Consider the following 11,503-nt stretch of genomic DNA (forward strand, 5'->3'; position numbering starts at 1 on the left):
GAACATTGACTTCATCAGGTCCGCAGTGTCGACAAAGCTAGTTTGTCATTTTCGCCAATTAATATCTCTTCACTCAGGACTCTTCTTGAGAAACCATTTGGTAGAATTCATGCTTGTATATCAGAGTACACGCCTGTCAAATGGCGAGCTCCAGAAAGGTGCTTTGATAGGTTTGAAAAATACGTCTTCGCGATTAAATGCGAAAACGTGGCACAAGTGCCTAAAAGTCGTAGAATGCAGATTAATGATCCAAAAATGATGCCGATCATTTCTAGAGGTATGGGTAAAGTTATCGAATCTTTTCAGAGGCCAGTTGCATGAAAACAAAATTTTTTTTAGTCGGACCCACTTTGGGGCCCGACTTGGCCTATGCCCGTACATTGTTTTTATTAGCAATTTTTGCTTACTAGGGGAATTTCATAACATTCAAATAATGATGCAAATCACCAAGTCAAAAGTCAGAAAGAGGACAGTTAATGAGTGTTTGGGGAATATATGATCATTTATTAGGCATAAAACTTGGCATATATTTTCATTTATGGGGGATGCAAAGAATGCACATTTGAAAAGGCATGTTCAGTGGGCAAAATGAGGCATGTGATTATGACATCATCTATAGCTGCTATTATTATGAACCCAAATAGATCTAAAGATATGCTGGTAGATGAAAGCTGCTGGTTTGATTAGGAATATTGTGAGGCAACCCAGAATTGGTATTTTATGGCAAAAACGGTCTCAGAAAAGAATGCCTGGAACTTTTCAAAGGAGTTTGGCATTGACCTTGTCACTGTTTGTCCATCTTTGAATTTGGGACCCATGTTATAGCCAACTATAAATGCCAGTTCTCTTTTGCTGTCAAGCTTATGACGGGTGATTCAGATACACGCGATAACAAAATAAGCAATATTATAAATGTCTGAGATTGTGCAAAAGCTCACTTACTTTCTTATGAAACTCATGTTGCAATAGAAAGATATCTATCTTCAACTAATGCAATTACAACCGAGGAACTAGCTGGCATTCTTCAGAAGCTATACCCACGATGTACTAATGCTTTCAAAAAATGGGTGTTTTAAAGTGAAAGCATTCTGAATATTTCATGAGTTGCAGAAAATGTGAAGTATGATGTGATTTGGCAGAGACTCCCTCCTTGCTGTGTGTGGCATGGTGACAGACAGCATTGCAATTCTCAAGCAAAAGCATGGCTTTTAGATCTATAGAATGATGCGAATTATAATACCAGCCCACAAACCATAGTGGCAGCGATCTTCCTATCATGGATTCTTTTGTTTAATCTGCCTGCTTATGCTACTGATGCACTGAAGACATGTACGTGTTTGTTGAAAGAGTGCAGGGTGGAATTGGCTAGGTGCGTTCTAGACCCTGCACGCGCAACAAATGTTGCTTGCCTCCAAACATGTAACAATCGTCCAATTGAGACAAAATGCCAGATTCACTGTGGAAATCTATTTGAGAATAGTGTAGTAGATCAATTCGATGAATGTGCAGTATCCTGAAAAAGATTTCAGTGGTAAGTGGTACATTAGTAGTGGCTTGAATCCAACATTTGATACATTTGATTTCCAAGTTCATGAATTTTATCCGGCATCGAATAACCTCACTGGAAAGTTGTCATGGCGAATATCGACCCTTGATGGTTGTTTCTTCACTCATTCTGTTGTTCAGATATTTGGGCAAGTTCCGTCTCAGCCTGGAGTGCCCTATAATCATGATAACGAGTACCTTCATTATCAAGATGACTGGTACATACTTTCATCCAAGATAGAAAATAAACCATATGATTACATATTTGTATACTATCGAGGCTGAAATGATTCCTGGGAAGGATATGGAGGTTCTGTTATTTATACGCGGACTCCAGTTTTTCCTTCCAGCATTATACCTAAGTTAGAAAAGGCTGCAGGAAGGGTGGGAATAGACTTCAAAAGGTTTAAGAGAATAGACAACACATGTGGCCCTGAGCCCCTCTTTTGGCCAGATTAGAAAGAAGTTTGAAAACAAATTTGAGCCTGGTGGTAGTCTCTCTATGTTTGGTATGAAGCAAGGTGCATTATAAACTCCAACAAATGCAAATAAAACACTCAGGTAAAACCTTCAGATGTCCATTCCAAGGAAAATGCATATATCCCACATTCACTATGGAGAGGAATCTTTTGATGTTTAAATATAAATCTCCACACATCTAATATGTCAAAGCCATCAAGGCTTTTGACGGACGGTGCCCGTTGGGCACCCAAGCGGACCCCACGCGCGTGGGTGCAGATCCCAAGGTGATCGAGTAGGTGATAGATGGTGACAAGTGGACCCCACGTAGGCACGCTTCTCGAGGCAGACAGGTGGAATTTTCCAGAGAAAGGCTGACTTAACCAGTGAGCATGTCCGAGATGGATCGATGATCCACGCTGCTTCATGAAGGCAAGATGCACGAACGTTAGAGGCCACGAAATGGCGAAAAGCATTTCCAAAAATTGAGCAGGGTAAAGATCGTGCATGTTTCAGGAGATCGGACGATCTGTCCTGCTTCGCAAAGGTGAGATGCTCACTCGTTAGAGACCGCGAAATGGCGAAAGGCGAAATGCGAAATGGCGAAAGCCAGGTGGCACTCAGGTGGCAGGTACAGTCAGATATCCAGTAGGCGGGTCTCGTCCTGATGGCACCTAGGTGGCGATGATGTGGTGCACAGAGGGCGACAGGTGGACAGACAAGTGGTGATGATGTGGCATACACATGGCGGTGATGAGGTGTCATCCCAGGTGGCGTCCAATCAACCCTATCGACCAATTAGGTCCTACCACGTGGCAAGGTGTCAGGGCACAATCAGAGCAAAAATCAAAGTTAAATGCATGTTAATTATATAGTTCAGACTATATGAATAAATGAAAAATTTAAATGATGTGCACACATGAGGAATTAATTCACTTAGGGCTCATTTTTTGGTCAAAATGGCAAGTATAATATATCACCGGAAACCTCTCGAGATGAGGAATGCAGTTATGAAGTTTGTTTCACTAAAGATCAGATCTTTTGAGAGCAGTTTCCATGGGAAAAAGGAAGAAATTGAAATTCAGTTGGAAAAGGAGACATCTGGCAATTTCAGTTGCAGACCTAATTTTCCCTCCTCTTCATATTTCCAATTTCTTCTCATTTGTAAAGATCTCAAGAATTTTGTAAGAAAACTCTGGCAAAAAATATATTTGGGGGGCCTTTTTCTGGATTTGAAGAATTACTCTGAGTTAGATGTAGAATTTGATGATGGATATCAATATACATACCAGATCATTTTGAGCTCACATTTCTGTTGTCTTCTTGCATGAATTTATTGATTTATTGTGTTCTAAATAATCAAGTGTTATTTGATTGGATGGGGATTGCAAGGCAATCTTGCAGAGGTATTTTAGGTTTTTCTCTCAAGGGGAGGAATTAAATATACGTAGAACCCCTCTGTTAGTGAATCAGTAGTGTTTTCTGCTTGAATTTGATGAACAGGTTTAGCATAAAGAAAAAACTTACATATATGTCAGGCATATATTAAGTTAATGAAGTTGAAGTGATAGAATGTATTGAAATGTCCAAATTCAAAATTCTTGTATAGCTTAGGTGACTTTGAAGCCTAGGATAAGGCACTGGTATAGTTTTTCTAGGTTCCATAACCTTCTTGGTGATCAATATTGAAGATAAACGCATATTCTTTTCAAATGTTTTCAAGTATTTGCAAAGGTGATGAGGTCCATAGGTTTTTATGATTGGTTTACTGTGGATCTCTGTTTAAAAGTGTGAATTTATTCACAAAAGGTATACCCATTTGAACTTTAGACAAGTTCAAAGTGTAGAAGGTTCTCAAACCTTGTTATATGTTGTTCTTGAGTTCTATTTCCCTAATCTCTTCGTATGCAGACAGAGTTATTCATTTTCTTACAAGAGGATAAGAGGGAAATCAGAATTTGTGACCAACAAAAATGGCGACTTTGCTGGGGAATTAAATGGATTCAAATGCTTGATTGATATGGTTAGAAGTGGAATGTATTCTTCGTCTTGTCATTTTAATATCTAGTTAGTCAGTCCATTGTATATGCACAGAGTTGAAAGTGGTTTTATGGTTAAGAAAATGCTCCTTGTTCTGGATCTGCAGAATGATATGTGTTACATGTCATATTTAATGAAGGAGTAACAGTGAATGCATTGTTGAGAGTTGTAAGATTTCCTTGCAACTGTATGCAAAATTTTCCCCGATTCCTTATTTGGGTGGCAACTTTGTGGTTCATACTATTGTTAAATAGATTGGAAGAGTGTTTATTGCAGCAAGATTGAAGAAGTAAATAGAGATTTAAACTTGTGTTGAATGGTGTTCTGCTGTTCAAAATATCCTCTGTGCAAGAGGTGGCGACTCTGATGTAAATGACCGCGCTAAAAGTTGAAATCAATCTTCAGATCTACAAGAGTTTACAGCTGCAAATCTCCAGGTATTTTAAGAGGTTTCAAATGCAAAAGATATTTGTTCTGAAAGTTTGAATGTGTAATGTTGTTTTCCCATTTAGTGAACAACACTAGTCTAGAGGGAAAGAAGAATCACAAAATAAATTTGCATAGCTATTCTGCTGAAATATCCAGTGTTTATGATCTTCCGTAGTTTGCAAATTTAGGAAAAACTTTGTGTCAAGCAGTGTTATGAATAGTTTCAGTATGATGATATGTGCTTGAAGTGTTTTATGATTCAACACAAGGTTGCATAATCATTTGTGGAAGTAGAAAAAAATGAGCAGTGAAGTTTTTCAGCCTTGTGTATTTCCACATATGACCATGCCTAGTAAACCAGAACAACCATGTAATAGGAAGAGTTTTAGTATGAAGTATTATGCTGCTCTAAACTTTGAAGGTATTTTGGGTTATCCAAATCCCATACCCACAGAAATCAGAAAGTATTTGCCCATATTCAGTGGGAAGAAATCAAAATTAGCATGTCAACACGTGAAAAGAGTTTCAGATTTGATAGGAGAGTTTGAAATTTGTTAGGAAGATATATGCATGAAATTGTTTGTTCAGTCATTGAAAGAGGATGCAAGGGATTGGTTTTCCTTTTTTCCAGTGAATTCTATTACCTCATGGGAAGAATTCATTTCAGATTTCATGGATCAATTTGATGAAAAAATGAGTGATTGTGATATGATGAAAGAATTCACTTATATACAAATCAGGGAAGATGAATTGGTACCAACATTTAATATTAGATTTTCACAAGCTTTGTCTAAAATTTCCAAAAAGTATAAGTTTGATGATACGATATGTCTAGATATCTATATGAGTGCTTTTGGTAAGAAGATGGGTATCCTATTGAGAAACAAAGAACCTAAGACTTTGTATGAAGCTTTTAACACAGCTAGGGACATTGAAAATAATTTGAAATTTGGGATAGCCAAGAAATTTGTGTCTGCTGTTGTTTCATGCCAAAATGCCTTCAATGGTGAAATACCATGTGAAGCTGAACCAATCATTCCTTGTCTAGGTGCATCAAGCTCTACAGTTCCAAATGGTTTTGTTGATGCATGTGTTTCAAATTTGAATGAGAGTCAAGATCCTCTGTTGTTAATGTCGGTTGCCTCTCACAATAATGATGGAATGATTAGTGTGCAATGTTGTGATAATGTTGATACGGAGATAGACATAGATAAGGGATATGTACCATTTGATTTGTATGCCGGTTATGCTGATTATGTGACTGCAAATTTTCAAGTAAATCATGCATCTCCTAAGGTTAACAATAATGAAAATTATGGTAATGATGACCATCGATCTTTAAATGTTGCTGATGTATTTGATGTTCAAATACCAAATACTAAAGGATCACCAAATGTTGCTGGTTATGTAAGTGAAGATGTGCAATATGATAAAAATCAGATTTTGGTTAAGTCTGATAAATCTGAAAATGAAAATGTGAATGATGCTGATGATGTGTTCAGTGCAAGTATACCCAGTGATGAATGTGTTTCAGAATGGAGTGGTGTTGCTGATTATGAGGACATTGAGTTCTATTCCTAGCACCTTGAAGGTATGCAAATGAACAATGAAGATCAATTTCAGAATGAGAATGATCTTGGCACAAGTGTTTTACTTTCTTATGATCAGCAAATGAATGCCAGTCATGCAGCTAAAAGTGGTTATGAGAATTCTTATTATTCATCTTGTGAAGATGATATGGGAGGAAACCAAGTTATGTACCTCAGCTATGAATTTGAAAATGAAGGCGTTTGTGAAGATAAAAACATGTGTGAAAGTGCTGATAATGTTTTATTTTCAGATTTAAATTAACCCATATTTGAATGCTTTCAAAATTTGAAGTATCATGAAGAGGATGTGAATGTTGATAATATGCTTGAACCTGATATGGAGTTTTTTGTTTTTGGTATAAATGTCCATCATGCTGATTTCAATGATGCAAATGTTTAGATTTCCCCTTGTGGTGAACAAGTTTGTAATGCTGATGAAGTTCTGAATAGTAGTAGCATGGGTTGTAAAAAATTACTTCATGATGAAGATAAGAGGCATGGGTTGTGTGCTGATTATTTCAGACCACAAATGGAAGTGTTTCAGGTGGATGTAAGCCTGAAAGAGAAAGACTTAGCTGAGGATTTGCTTCAGCCAGAAGTATGCATTCTTTTCCATGAATGAGATCTTGAGAATGCAGAAGTTTTGAGTTTGATAAACAAGGAGAGTATAGAGTGTGATCAGCATAGTGAAGTGTCACATCCGGGTTGTAACATTTATGTTCCTTGTTTGCATCAGTTGATTAGTAATGCCCCTCATTTTATGAATTTAAATGATAACAAGGTGAGTGCTGATAGGAATTCCAATGTTGAAAATGAATGTTTTCCTTTTGAAGTTCAGCATGATGATGTCCTTGAAAATAATAGAGTTGAGTGGGATAGTGAAAGGTATGGCAACTTGTGGGAAGGCCTCTATTGTGATTTTGTCTCATGATTTTACTTGTGTTGAAATAGCATGTGATTACAAAGTTTAGAATCAAACCAAAGGTAAGCACACCAGTTGTTACAGTGATGAGACAAAAGAGGTGGATTTTAAAAGTTATGCTCAGTTGTTATTGAAAGGTGCCTTTGTTTGGATCATGGCATCAAGTGATGAGAATCAGATTTTTGACAGACGTAAATACTGAAGATTGTTTGAGTAGTTTGTAATCAGTTGTCAGCATGTTTGTATATTTTGTATAGTTGATTTGCTTTAGTTGTGTGGTTTTCAATAAAGTGCCCTGCTGTTCGGGTAGAATGGGGATGCCCTATTTTTGAGAAGAGAAGAGAAGAGAAAGTGATCCATTTTTGGGTGGTCTGCTTAACCATTGATTCTATGTTCTTGTGTTGATCTTGCAATCAACCATCCCCAGTCAAAGCCACTGTTGGGACTCATTAAAATTGAGTCAAGTTTTGAGGCCCAATTCAAATTTTTGCTTTGCATTTCCAAATGGAGCCAGTTAATTTTCAGGGGGTAAGGCTTTGGAAACTTGTTGTACACCTTTCATTTGGCCTATGCAGTGATGTGCAACTTTCAGAATTTAGCTTGGATAAGTGTACAAGGCACCCATTTCAAGGGGTGACCTGAAAGTGCATTTTAGGCACAAATGCAAATTTTATTGAGTAGCCTTCTTTGAGTGCTTGCATCTTTTGCCCTGTTGATTGTCATGAAGAAATTAAAAATGGATTCAATTGTAGCATAAATGTGAGTTAGCCTAAAAAATTTCAAGTCTTAACGAATCCATTTGCTCAGTTTTTGAAGATCAATCCATTTGCAGTTTGTGTGGTTTGACAAGTCCCTGTTTCGACAGCTAGTCGGAGCCCTGTTTTGTACAAGTGTAAAAGTTGCCTCAGTGAGTGTCATGCCAAAATATTTCTTCTGGGTTAATTCTGGTATAAATGACAAGCTATATTTCAAATTTCAAGCCTCTGCCAATCCGTTTGATCGGTTTTCAGAAGGGTTCATTTAGCCATCGTTTTTAGTTATCCGTACTTCTAGCGCTATATCAGTTAAAGTAGCCATTTTCATGAGTGCACCATTTGCACCCAATCAGAATTTTGGTCAAACTAAGAATTCAAAGATTTAGTATGTACTTCAAGGTACTCGTGTTTCAAATTTGAGGGCCTACAGAAGTCGTTTGATATTTTTGAGAAAGGCATCATATGTTGCCAGAACATTGACTTCATCAAGTCCGCAATGTCGACAAAGCTAGTTTGTCATTTTTGCCAATTAATATCTCTTCACTTGGGACTCATCTTGAGAAACCATTTGGTAGAATTCATTCTTGTATATCAGAGTACATGCCTGTCAGATGGCGAGCTCCAGAAAGGTGTTTTGACAGGTTTGAAAAATACATCTTCGCAATTAAATGCAAAAACGTGGCGCAAGTGCCTGAAAGTCGTAGAATGCGGATTAATGATCCAAAAATGATGCTGATCATTTCCAAAGGTATGGGTAAAGTTCCTGAAGCTTGTTAGAGGTCAATTGCATGAAAACAAATTTTTTTTAGTCGGACCCACTTTGGGGCCCGACCTGGCCTATGCTCGTGCATTGTTTTTATTAGCAATTTTTGCTTGCTAGGGGAATTTCATAACATTCAAATAATGATGCAAATCACCAAGTCAAAAGTCAGAAAAAGGACAGTTAATGAGTGTTTGGGGAATATATGATTATTTATTAGGCATAAAACTTGGTGTATATTTTCATTTATGGGGGATGCAAAGAATGCACATTTGAAAAGGCATGTTTAGTAGAAAAAATGAGGTGTGTGATTATGACATCATCTATAGTTGTTGTTATTATGAACCCAAATAGATCTAAAGATATGATGGTAGATGAAAGCTGCTGGTCTGATCCAAAATATTGTGAGGCAACCCAGAATTGGTATTTTATGGCAAAAATGGTCTCAGAAAAGAATGCCTGGAACTTTTCAAAGGAGTTTGGCATTGACCTTGTCACTATTTGTCCATCTTTGATTTTGGGACCCATGTTATAGACAACTATCAATGCGAGTTCTCTTTTGTTGTCAAGATTATGACTGGTGATTTAGATACACGCGATAACAAAATAAGGAATATTATAAATGTTCGAGATTGTGCAAAAGCTCACTTACTTTCTTATGAAACTCATGTTGCAACATAATGATATCTATGTTCAACTAATGCAATTACAACTGAGGAACTGTCTGGCATTCTTTAGAAGCTATACCCACAATATACTAATGCTTTCAGAAAAGGGGTGTTTTAAAGTGAAAGCATTCTGAATATTTCATGAGTTGCAGAAAATGTGAAGCATGATGTGATTTGGCAGAGCCTCCCTCCTTGCAGTGTGTGGTATGGTGACAGACAACGTTGAAATTCTCAAGCAAAAGCATGGCTGTTAGATCTATAGAATGATGCGAATTGTAATACCAGCCCACAAACCACAGTGGTAGTGATCTTCCTATCATGGATTCTTTTATTTAATCTGCCTGCTTATGCTATTGATGCACTGAAGACATGTACGTGTTTGTTGAAAGAGTTCAGGGTGGAATTGGCTAGGTGTGTTGCAGACCTTGCATGGGGAGCAAATGTTGCTTGCCTCCAAACATGTAACAATCGTCCAATTGAGACAAAATGCCAGATTCACAGTGGAAATCTATTTGAGAATAGTGTAGTAGATCAATTTGTTGAATGTGCAGTATCCTGGAAAAGATTTCAGTGGCAAGTGGTACATTAGTAGTGGCTTGAATCCAACATTTGATACATTTGATTTCCAAGTTCATGAATTTTATCCAGCATCGAATAACCTCACTAGAAAGTTGTCATGGCAAATATCGACTCGTGATGGTGGTTTCTTCACTCTTTCTGCTGTTCAAAGATTTGAGCAAGATCCGTCTCAGCCTGGAGTGCCCTATAATCATGATAATGAGTACCTTCATTATCAGGATGACTGGTACATACTTTCATCCAAGATAGAAAATAAACCATATGATTACATATTTGTATTCTATCGAGGCCGAAATGATGCCTGGGAAGGATATGCAGGTTCTATTATTTATATGCAGACTCTAGTTTTTCCTTCGAGCATTATACCTAAGTTAGAAAAGGTTGCAGGAAGGGTGGGACTGGACTTCAAAAGGTTTAAGAGAACAAACAACACATGTGGCCCTGAGCCCCTCTGTTGGCCAGATTAGAAAGAAAATTGAAAACAAATTAATGTATATGGAAAATACAAATTTGACCATGGTGGCAGTCTCTCTGCATTTGGTATGAAGCAAGGTGCATTATAAACTCCAGCAAATGCAAAGCTCTCATAAAACACTTAGGTAAAACCTTCAGATGTCCATTCCAAGGAAAATGCATATATCCCACATTCACTGTGGAGAGGAATCTTTTGATGTTTAAATACAAATCTCCACACATCTAATATGTCAAAGCCATCAAGGCTTTTGATGGATGGTGCCCGTTGGGCGCCCAAGCGGACCCCACGTGCATGGGTGCGGATCCCAAGGTGACTGAGGAGGTGATAGAGTGTGACAAGTGGACCCCATGTAGGCACGCTTCCTGAGGTAGATGAGTGGAATTTTGCATAGTAAGGTCGACTTAACTAGCGAGCATGTTCGAGATGGATCGATGATCCATGCTGCTTCGCGAAGGCGAGATGCACGAACATTAGAGGCTAGGAAATGGGGAAAAGCATTTTCAAAAATTGAGCAGGGTAAAGATCATGCATGTTTTAGGAGATTGGATGATCCGCTCTAGTTCGTGAAGGTGAGATGCTCACTCATTAGAGACCGTGAAATGGAAAAAGCCAGGTGGTGCTCAGGTGGCAGGTACAGTCAGATATCTAGTAGGCGGTTCCCGTTCTGATGGCACCTAGGTGGTGATGATGTGGTGCATAGAGGGCGATATGTGGATAGATAAGTGGCGGTGATGAGGTGTCATCCCAGGTGGTATCCAGTCAACCCTATCGACCAATCAGGTCCCACCACGTGGCAAGGCGTTAGGGCACAATCAGAGCAAAAATCAAAGTTAAATGCATGTTAATTATATAGTTCAGACTATATGAATAAATGAAAAATTTAAATGATGTGCACACATGAGGAATTAATTCACTCAGGGCTCATTTTTTGGTCATAATGGCAAGTATCATATATCACTGGAAAGCTCTCAAGATGAGGAATGCAATTATGAAGTTTGTTTCAACAAATATCAGATCTGTTGAGAATATTTTTCATGGGAAAAAGGAAGGAATTGAAATTCAATTGGAAAAGGAGACATTTGGCAATTTCGGTTGCAAACCTAATTTTTCCCTCCTCTTCATATTTCCAATTTCTTCTCATTTTGTAAGGATCCCAAGAATTTTGTAAGAAAACTCTGGCAAAAAATATATTTGGGGGGCCTTTTTCTGGATTTGAAGAATTACTCTGAGTTAGATGTAGAATTTGATGATGGATATCAATATACATACCAGATCATTTTGA

General features: G+C 37.8%; 2 pseudogenes; both read left to right on the forward strand.

Moving 5' to 3' along the window:
* Window positions 1-720: 720 nt before the first annotated feature.
* On the forward strand, window positions 721-2,656 carry LOC131041808 (violaxanthin de-epoxidase, chloroplastic-like; annotated as a pseudogene).
* Window positions 2,657-8,866: 6,210 nt separating this feature from the next.
* Window positions 8,867-10,292, forward strand: LOC131041807 (violaxanthin de-epoxidase, chloroplastic-like; annotated as a pseudogene).
* The last annotated feature ends 1,211 nt before the right edge of the window (window positions 10,293-11,503 follow it).

This window comes from Cryptomeria japonica, chromosome 7, assembly GCF_030272615.1.
Source record: "Cryptomeria japonica chromosome 7, Sugi_1.0, whole genome shotgun sequence".
Taxonomy (NCBI): domain Eukaryota; kingdom Viridiplantae; phylum Streptophyta; class Pinopsida; order Cupressales; family Cupressaceae; genus Cryptomeria; species Cryptomeria japonica.